At 53.9% G+C, this 8,535-nt stretch overlaps 1 protein-coding gene across 4 annotated transcripts in view; it reads left to right on the top strand.

Annotated features, from left to right (window-relative positions):
• Positions 1-928: 928 nt before the first annotated feature.
• The window catches only part of HIVEP2 (HIVEP zinc finger 2), a 174,770-nt gene continuing 167,163 nt past the window's right edge, over positions 929-8,535 (top strand). For 2 of the 4 annotated variants that reach the window (XM_077143349.1, XM_077143348.1), the window contains exon 1: positions 929-1,084. The gene's annotated coding sequence lies outside the window, so the exon portion shown is untranslated. Of the gene's footprint in view, positions 1,085-1,617; positions 1,681-8,535 lie in introns of those variants that run through there. The other 2 variants (XM_077143344.1, XM_077143346.1) reach the window with 2 other exon arrangements.

Genomic DNA, 8,535 nt, shown 5'->3' with positions numbered 1-8,535 from the left:
GGAGTCCGGCGTCCCCGGTGTCCCCGCGCGGGGGAGGGAGCCCAGGGTCAGGCCCCACCTCGCGGGCTTCCCCGTCCCCGCGCTCCCCGCCGGGCTGTGACCGCATCCCCTTCCCTCTGGGGACGGGGACTCGCGGGCTGGAGTTTGCGATCCCCCCCCCCCCCCGCGTGTCGTTTGCACTTCGGGGACCTCCTGGGAAGGGGGCTCCCCGGAGTGAACCCACCGAGGACCCCAGGAGGCGTCAGGGTACTTAGCGGGGCCGAAGGACCCTCGGTCTGGACCCACAACCCGGCCGAAGGGGGAGGCGGGGCCTGGGGAGGGGACTTGGGCACACACGCCGCCGTAGTGACAGCGCGGCTGGGCACCTAATCCCACTTGTCCTTAGGCAGGACCCGCTGGGTGGGATTGCGGAGCACGGGGGTCTCAGCGAGGTTCCGCGTCCTGGCAGGAAGCTCTGGGGCACCCCGAGTCGTCCGAGCGTGCATGACAAGCCACCGCGCAGCTCCCGGGCTCCCCGCTCAGCCTCCGGCCCCAGGACCCTGCACCCTTGCCGTCCGCCCCCCATTCCCCCCCCCCCCCAACCCCATCGCCGCGCAGAGCCTCCCGCCCTCCCTCCCGCCGACTCCAGACTGGTTTTTCTGGTTCACCTCCCTCCCTGGGACGCGCCGGGGGATCCGATGACGTCGCCGGCCGAGTCCTCCCCCCACCGCCTCGCTCCCCCCCCTCGCCGCGCGCTCCTCCTCGTAACTTCTGTTCGGGGCGGCGCTGCCAGGAATAGCCCGTCCGTCCCCAGACCGGGCGGGAGGCCGCCGCGCGGCTGCCCGAGCCCCGCGGCCCTTCCCGGCTGCGGTCCCGCGCGGTGTCAGGCAGGCACGCAGGGCGCCCAGGCCCCGCCGGCGCCCGGGATCCCTGCCCTCCCTCCGCCCTCCCCCGTCCTTAAGGAAATGCTCCCAGACACCCCCCTCCAGACGCGCTCGGCCTCGGCGAGGAGCGGCCGCCGCCGCGGGGACCAGAGCGCCTGGGGGTTCGCCGGCGCCTCCCCCTCCTGCTGTTCGGCCTCCTCCTCCCCAGGAGGACTTTCCAGGTGAGCCGCGCCGCTGGGCGAGGGTCCCCGCCGGTCCGCTGCGGCCACCGCGCGCCCCTGGCCGCGATCCCGGGTGCCCGGCGCGGCGGGCGCTGACAGCCGCGGCGCTCGGGCCGGGGGGAGGTGGGAGCGGAGGGGGCGCGCAGCGTCCCCGTGAACGTGCTCCCCTATGGCTAGGGCTGGAGCGTGAGCATCGGCAAGTTGGCTCCCGGCCGCAGAGCTCCTTCGTCCGCGCATCTGGAGGGTCCCCGGCTCGGGGACCAATGTTCCCGCACGTCCCTCCCGCGCGACACTGGGGACAGTCCGGGCGGGGGCTGGCGGGCTGGGGTGAGTGGCCTCCCCGGCGCCGGGCGCCCCGCCCCCCGGCCACCCCGGTCCGTGCCCTGGGCCTGCCCGCCCCTCCCCCCCTCCGCGGCCCTTCGGTGGCGGCTGCGGGGGGCTGCGCGCGGGCATCTGCGGGGAATACCCCGGCGGCTCTGCAGAGGAGGCGGCTGCTGTCGTAATGTCCGGGTGGGGGGGCGCGGGCCGCCGGGATGGAATGCGCGGGCCGCCGGGGGGAACGCGCTCCGGCGCTGGGCGCCCGCGGCCGCTGCCAGGTACCGGGCCGAGCCGGGGAGGGGGTCGGGGGCCGAGGGCCGCAGGGCCGCAGGGATCCCCGGCGCCGCCTGCCGGGAACTGCCCTCCGCTCCCGGGCGAGTAGCCGCAGGAAGCCGGGAGGCAGGAAGCCGGGAAGGAGGGACCGGTGCGCGGCGGCCGGGCGGAGGCGCTGGCCCGGCCGGGGCGGCCGCAGAGGGCCGCGGGCCCGGGGACAGTGCTGGCGCCCGGCTCGGGGCGGGCCGGTGTGCGGGCCGCGCGCGGCGGGAGCGGGCTCTGCGCCCTTCTGTCCGCTCCCTGGAGTGGGTGGAACGTTGGCCCGTTCCGGGAATGTTCCATGACGTGGTGCAGCCACAGGAAGGGGGTTAACGAGGGGCTCTGGGCCGCGGCGGCGGCTCTGCCGGCTGCTATCAAAGCAGATGTGCCGCGGCCGCTGCGCCGCCTCCACCTCTCCTCCCTCCACCCCCTTTCCATTCTGCGCTTCGGTGCCGGTAGGGGTGAGGCAGGAAAACACTGCTGTGTGCGCGTGGGGGCGGGGGTGGCGACCTGTGTAGGGGGGTCATTTGGGGGCGTCTGTCGTATTCCGTGGGGGCACTCCGGATCCGCGCCGCCACCCCAGCGGTTATCGCAGCTCGGCGCGTTTTGTACGCATGTGCCTCCCGCGTTCGTCCCTCTTACATAACAGCCAGTGCAGCACAGGGCGCGAGGAAGCGCGACCCCGACCCTCCAGCCCCAACCGGGCGCGGGAAGGCAGCCTTGGTGCGGGGGCAGGCAGGCGTGGAGGGCGGTCCTCTCCAAGCGCCTCTCGCTCTGCTCTCTGCCTTGAAAGCATCTCGCTAAATTGCCTGCAGGGGAACAGTCCTTAAAGGGAAAGCTTTTACCTGCCGGGCTCAGGGAGCGAGGGCTCTGAAACCTGGGGCATGCTGGAAGACAGGGACCCCGATACTGGCGCCCGGCAAGGGGTCCGCATTAGTGTGCGCGCGGCGTCGTCCCGCGCCCTGGTTCCCAGCATCCCAGGTCGGTGGGTTTCACCAGGGGCTTAGACTTCACGCAGGAAGCCGTGTGTGCAACTGACATTGCAGAAGCCTGCTTCTCTGCACAGTTATTTAGGCCTAGAATGAACATAAAAAAGGCTTGTTTCCGGTACTTTCATTACAATGGAAAATTTGAGCTGATTTTGCTCCTTCCTTTTCTGCCATTTTAAAAATAACTCAATTTACCTCCAAATAAATATGGTTACTCTTCCCCCATCCCCCAAAGGCTGAACCTCAGTAATTCACAAGAGAACGGTTTTTCTAGCAGACTCAGAGCTCTAGTCAAGGGCTATTGATTTTTCTCTTCAGCACAGTTGCTTCTTTTGTAGTGCATAATCAAGCCCAGGAATTATGTGAAATATTAATAAGATCCATTTTAATTAAGTTTGCAATGGTCTGTCCTAGAGAAAGGCCATTTAACTTTGTTAGAGACGTTTCTTTCAGAAATATTGTGATATTTGGTAGGTTTTATCCTTGAGAAAACCAATTTATTTTAAATATTTGTGTGGTGTGTGTGTATACAACCTATAACCAGAATTTGCAAATGCCTGCTCTCATATTCACCTTATGAGTGCCAGAGTGAAATTTTAGCCAAGTAGATTGTGTAATGAATAGATTGTATTTGATTTTAGGACATAGGCCAAATAGCTTATCAAACTGAAATGCACGCCATGTAAGTAACGTGGATATCGTTCTTAATAGAACATTTCTGTGGACGAGGAAGAAGTCCAGGGACCAGGCGAGGATTGAGCCTTTCCCTCTTAAAGTGAAAGGGATGTGCCAGCACCCACTAAACTAGTGTCCTCGGCCCCTCTGTCACTAGATGTGAAACATGCTGCAGATTTCTTATGTGCAGAAGATGTTATACTGCAATGGTGAATCTTTTGAAAGTTGTCAGAAACAGTTTCTGCTTCAAACAGAAAATCAAACTGTTGGCACTATTTTTCTGCAGTGGTGATTTTTTTATGAGGCCGTATTAGAGACCACATATTTTTCTGTAAAAGCATTGAAAGATTAAATTGTTGTGAGACTGATTTGTGGACAGTTTTGGGAATGGCAGTACAATAATGATAATGCAAATTCAAAATGTAACTGATTTTAATTAGTGCCTTGTGGAAGTCTTTGGTAAAATATCGTTAAAGTAGATGATGCATTTTTATATTTTTATTAAACCTGGGCTGTGAAAGTGAATTTACTATGTATGTATCATCACATAATGAAATCATGCCATTGGACTACATTGAAAGATTAACCAGCAGACTCTTTGGATTGATCAGTCTCCTTTTACGTGAGTTGTGTTTACAAACCTCCTTGTTACTATGAAAACAAAACAGAGGGCAACACGTATGCAGGCGTTCCTTGTGGGATCATGATACATGTGTCTGCTTGAGCCTTTGGCACTTCATCACTGTTCAGAGCATCATAGAATCTTTTATGCTGGTTCAATTCAAAACAAAGCCTCTTATTTATCAATTTGCTTATTCTTTTTAAAGCAGGGTTTATCTCAAAAGTGACATAAATACTAAGAACTCTGGATTTTAGGTGTGTGAATTATTTTAAGTCAATAGCAGGAATTGATTTGAAAGCTTCTATATAGGAAAAGTAGTTTTAAAGACCTATAAAAATGCTACTTGGTGTGCGTCAAAATTGTAATCCATTAGAATGTAAAATAACTGAAGATCTGCTTTGGTAACTGTTGTAATGAGGGAAAGTGGCTAAATCAGCCAGACCTGTGACCATGGATGGAGCAGGCGGCTCATTGCTAAGTGCTGTTAACATAAGTAAACACAGCTTTAAACTGTGCTACAAGGTTGGCATCTACGGAAACCCCCCATCGGTCCCTGTGCTAGTCCTGTAGGTGGAGAAAAAGGTCACAACTTAAACTTCTACCTGAAATGCCAATGATAAGCTTCCAGTTCATGAATACCTGTATCAATTCATCATGAATTCATATTTTGGCTAAAACTTTATGTGAGTGTTTAAACTTTTAAAAATGATTCTACTAAAAGGGGCAGAGGAAGTTCACTAACTCAACGCAATAGTCAAACCATCCTGCACGTGTGAGTTTGTTCGAGCATGCAGGCAGATTCTACCTTAAGACCGAGTAGACCTTTTGTGAACGTCAAGGAAGGGCTGTGCCACCAAGCCTGGGGGCTTGGCAGTGTTTGACGCTGTGGATGAACACAGGGCATTGAAGGAAGCTGGGGAAACTGTAAAAATGTGATGGTGCTCATTAGAAGGAAATGGTCTGAGAAGGAGTATGAGTCTCTATTTGTTCCTGATATTTGATCATATTCTGCAGTCAAAAGCATTGCTTCTTAAATACTATCTAGGACAACGCTAGCAAAAAAAAAAAAGATGCCATAAAACAACATCTGTAGCTCTGCAGGAGCCGTAAGAAATTTGGGAGAAGATTCCAGCACTTTATTTTTGTGATGTGGCTGAGATGGGCCCTGGGCACAGGCAGGAAGGCGGCTGCAGGCGTAGCCTCAATGCAGCACTGGTCTAGGGTAGCTTCCGAACTGCTCGGAATTTGGGTCACTGCTGTTCTGGGCCAGTCGCGTGCTGGCGTCCACATGCGCTGCCCTTACTTGAGGCTTTAACTGTGGCATGTGGTCTCTTCCACAGATTGTCTCCCACAAGTGTCCATAACTTTGGATTTCAGCTTAAAACTTGGGGTCTAACCATTTAGACGTATTTATAGAAGTCAGTGCTTTGGAGAGAAGAGCTGAAAAGGAGGTGTGGGTGCCTGAGTGTGGTTCTGAGCAGAAAGCAAGTGGGATCTTTTTTCCTTCTGGTCTGATCTGCCACTTCTGGTCCCAAGATGGTTGGTTTTAAGGCCAGAAAGCTGCCAAGACCACCACACTTGGCTTTTTACACATATAGTGTCTTCGCCCTCCCTCGAGAGCATGGTAAGGGGGCCCCATGGATGGCTGGATGTCATCTGTGCCTTAACGTGCAGCAGTATGATGATAATCAGCCCAAGTAAAGAGCTTCTCATCTTGTGGGGTTGACAGGTGTTAGTGACCTGGAGAACCAATACAGGTGACACCGCATTTGCTAGACCTGCTGGGGAAGAAACATAAGCAAGTGCATATCGGGGGGACCCAACCCCATCTGGGGGCAAAAAAGGCTCTTCAGAGGAAGTGTAATTTGAGCTGAGACTAAAGGATGGGTAGTTGTCCATGAGCAAAAGGTGAGTGGGCAGAAGGTGGTGCAAAGAGAGCCCAGTGCTCCTGTGACAGCCTAGGGGCTGCCCAATGTCTCTGGGAGATGAAAGCAAGCCAGTGGGGCTGGACAGTGGAGGCCCAGAGAGAAGCAAGGCTGGAGGTGTGAACAGGCCCTGGTATAGAAGGGCTCTGTGAGTCCTGGCCCACGCTGGGACGCCTTTGAGAGTGAAAGGGCTGGCTCTCGGCAAGTTGGAACGGAGGGCAGCCTGCTACTGGCCACGCCTGACCATGGGAGAGGGCGCTGGGGTGCAGGGGCTGGCGGTTGGAGAGACTCATGGTAACATTTGCCAAGGTCACCACACTTTTGCCAGCAGGTCCATCCCTGGGCATTTTCTTGTGACTTTGTGGGGGCGACCTTTAGTGCCAGGGACTCAGCTGAAGGTTCCCGATTATTATTTTTAGATACATTTATTTTAAGGATAAGTCACTTGAGTTTTTAAAAAAATACTACACCAGGGCTCCAGGGCACTGAATTGGCAGCACCATTGATTGGATTAGCCGGTCACTGCAGACTCAGGCTCTTTGCAGGGTCACGGAGTGAAGGAGCCGTAAGCCCTGCCACCCCCTGGGAGCTGCATCTGTAAGTTCCTAAACAACCCATGAAAGGAGAGGCGGTCAATTCCCAGATGATTTCTCTGCACGGGTGCAGATACCGGACGTGTAGATCGGAATTTTGACTATCCACGTGACTAGTAGTGGCCAGTGGAATGCCTACAAAAGAGAGTAAAGAAAGAGAGGTGAGTGGGAAGCATTTCTTCAGGAAGCCTTAGGCTCATTCCGCTTTGTCAGTTGCTGCATTTTTGCATTTTATATAATGGGGAGAGTCAGTGTGGGTACAGACAAGAGACAGAGTTATGCACAGGCTCCGAGCTCGGGAGAGGGTTCCCGTCTGCGCCCGTGGGGCTGGCGATGGTCCCTGTGTCCAGTGAGCGGAGCAGGACGCCTGCTGCACACCCGGCTGACCCCGCAGCGCAGCGCCATGTGGATAGGGAGCGCTCTGAGCCGGGTACCTGGGGGTAGGTGTTGATCAGTGACCGCTCTGCGGGAGGCACAGGGTGAGCAGCTCAGAGATAAAGGGCGATTCCTGACTCGGAGAATTGTACACCCCAGGGACGATGGACAAGTCAACTTCATAGGCATATAAATGAACTGTATCAAAATTTATAGGTGAAAGTAAAGTGTCAGCAGAGGCATGCTTGTTTCCAACAGGAACGATGAGAGGGTCTTCGGGAAGAAGGGGGTTTTGGAGTGGGCCCTTGGGGGTAGTGGAGAATTTCAGCAAGCCAAGGTGGGGTCAGCACCTGGGATGCTGCAATGGCTGCGACCAGATGGGGTCAGGGAGCACGCTGAGAGAGCTGGGCTTCCCTGATCGAGTCTGAGCAGGGCAGTGGGGCTTCGAGTCCACGCTTTAGAAAGATACGAGGTCCTGTGGGGCTGACACCCGGCGGGAAGGAGGCAGTGAGATGCCCCACTGTTCGGAAGGGAAGTTCTTCGCTGGTGAATGGACATCATTAAGAGCACGTAAAATAATAAAATAATAAACAGCAAAGGTGATTACAATGTTTTGTTCAACATGGCCAAATGGACATGGCAGAGTTTAGACTCATTGGCATGAAAGTCAATTGTAAACAAATGTTAATGTGAACTACTTAGCTATTATTTTAGCCCATGGAGAAACTTTCTACTCCAGAAAATATTCATAAGTGTTACTAGCAAAGGTTAAAAACACCATGCGTATGAAATGGTTCACACTTAGAATTACAGCGTATTTCTATTCTTAGGCATAAATATTTAGGGCACGGACGGATAGGTGATTTATTTAACGGTTAATTAGAATACCTCTTTTTTGTTGATACCTAATAGGATCTTGACCGTGTCAGTCCTGGACATGGTGTAATGTGCTTGAAATGCATTGGCAAAGATTTATTCTGTGGTTTCATTTTTTTGTGTGTGAAAAAGAAAGCAGGAGATCGGCGAGGCTTTCATCATTTGCATTGCAGCAGATTCTCTTGATTTCAAAAGCGCAGCAAAATGAGGGCTTTAGAAGCAAGGCAGTTAGTGCAGGTGGAGCCTCATGTCTTAAAGAACTGCAGACCTGCATGGAGCTCAGACATGCCTGCGGGCACACGCATGTCCAGCCTCAGAAAATCATGTGTGCACTCAGAGGCTAAATCTTGACCCTTAAGACAGAATGTGAATTCTTATTCTGATGGTCGCAGACAATATTTCGTCTACAATGGAGACTATGTCTGATTCCATAGAAAAGAGATTATAGGAAAGGTAATTTAAATTGTAAGTAGCTTTGTTCACTAAACTGCTAGCTTCATTTGAAACTGTGTTTTATTTCTTTTGGAAGCCAGACAACTGGTTTAATAGAGTACATATGAAACGCTAATTTGGCTTGTTAATTGGATGCAATTAAATTGAGGTTATTTTATACTGTCTAATTGTCTGAAAATTACATGCATTGGCATCCTTGTGTAATATGAGGCTGAAAGTGGGGGTGTCTGGGGGAGGGGCAGGAAGGGGGTGGACTTTCCTGCTGCCTTTTCCATTACCTTTCTGTGGAGGCTGGAGAACAGGTCATTTCAGT

This window comes from Tamandua tetradactyla, chromosome 25 (genome assembly GCF_023851605.1).
Source record: "Tamandua tetradactyla isolate mTamTet1 chromosome 25, mTamTet1.pri, whole genome shotgun sequence".
Lineage (NCBI taxonomy): Eukaryota > Metazoa > Chordata > Mammalia > Pilosa > Myrmecophagidae > Tamandua > Tamandua tetradactyla.
The sequence above is the reverse complement of the archived record's forward strand: the minus strand, read 5'-3'. Positions and strand labels throughout refer to the sequence as shown.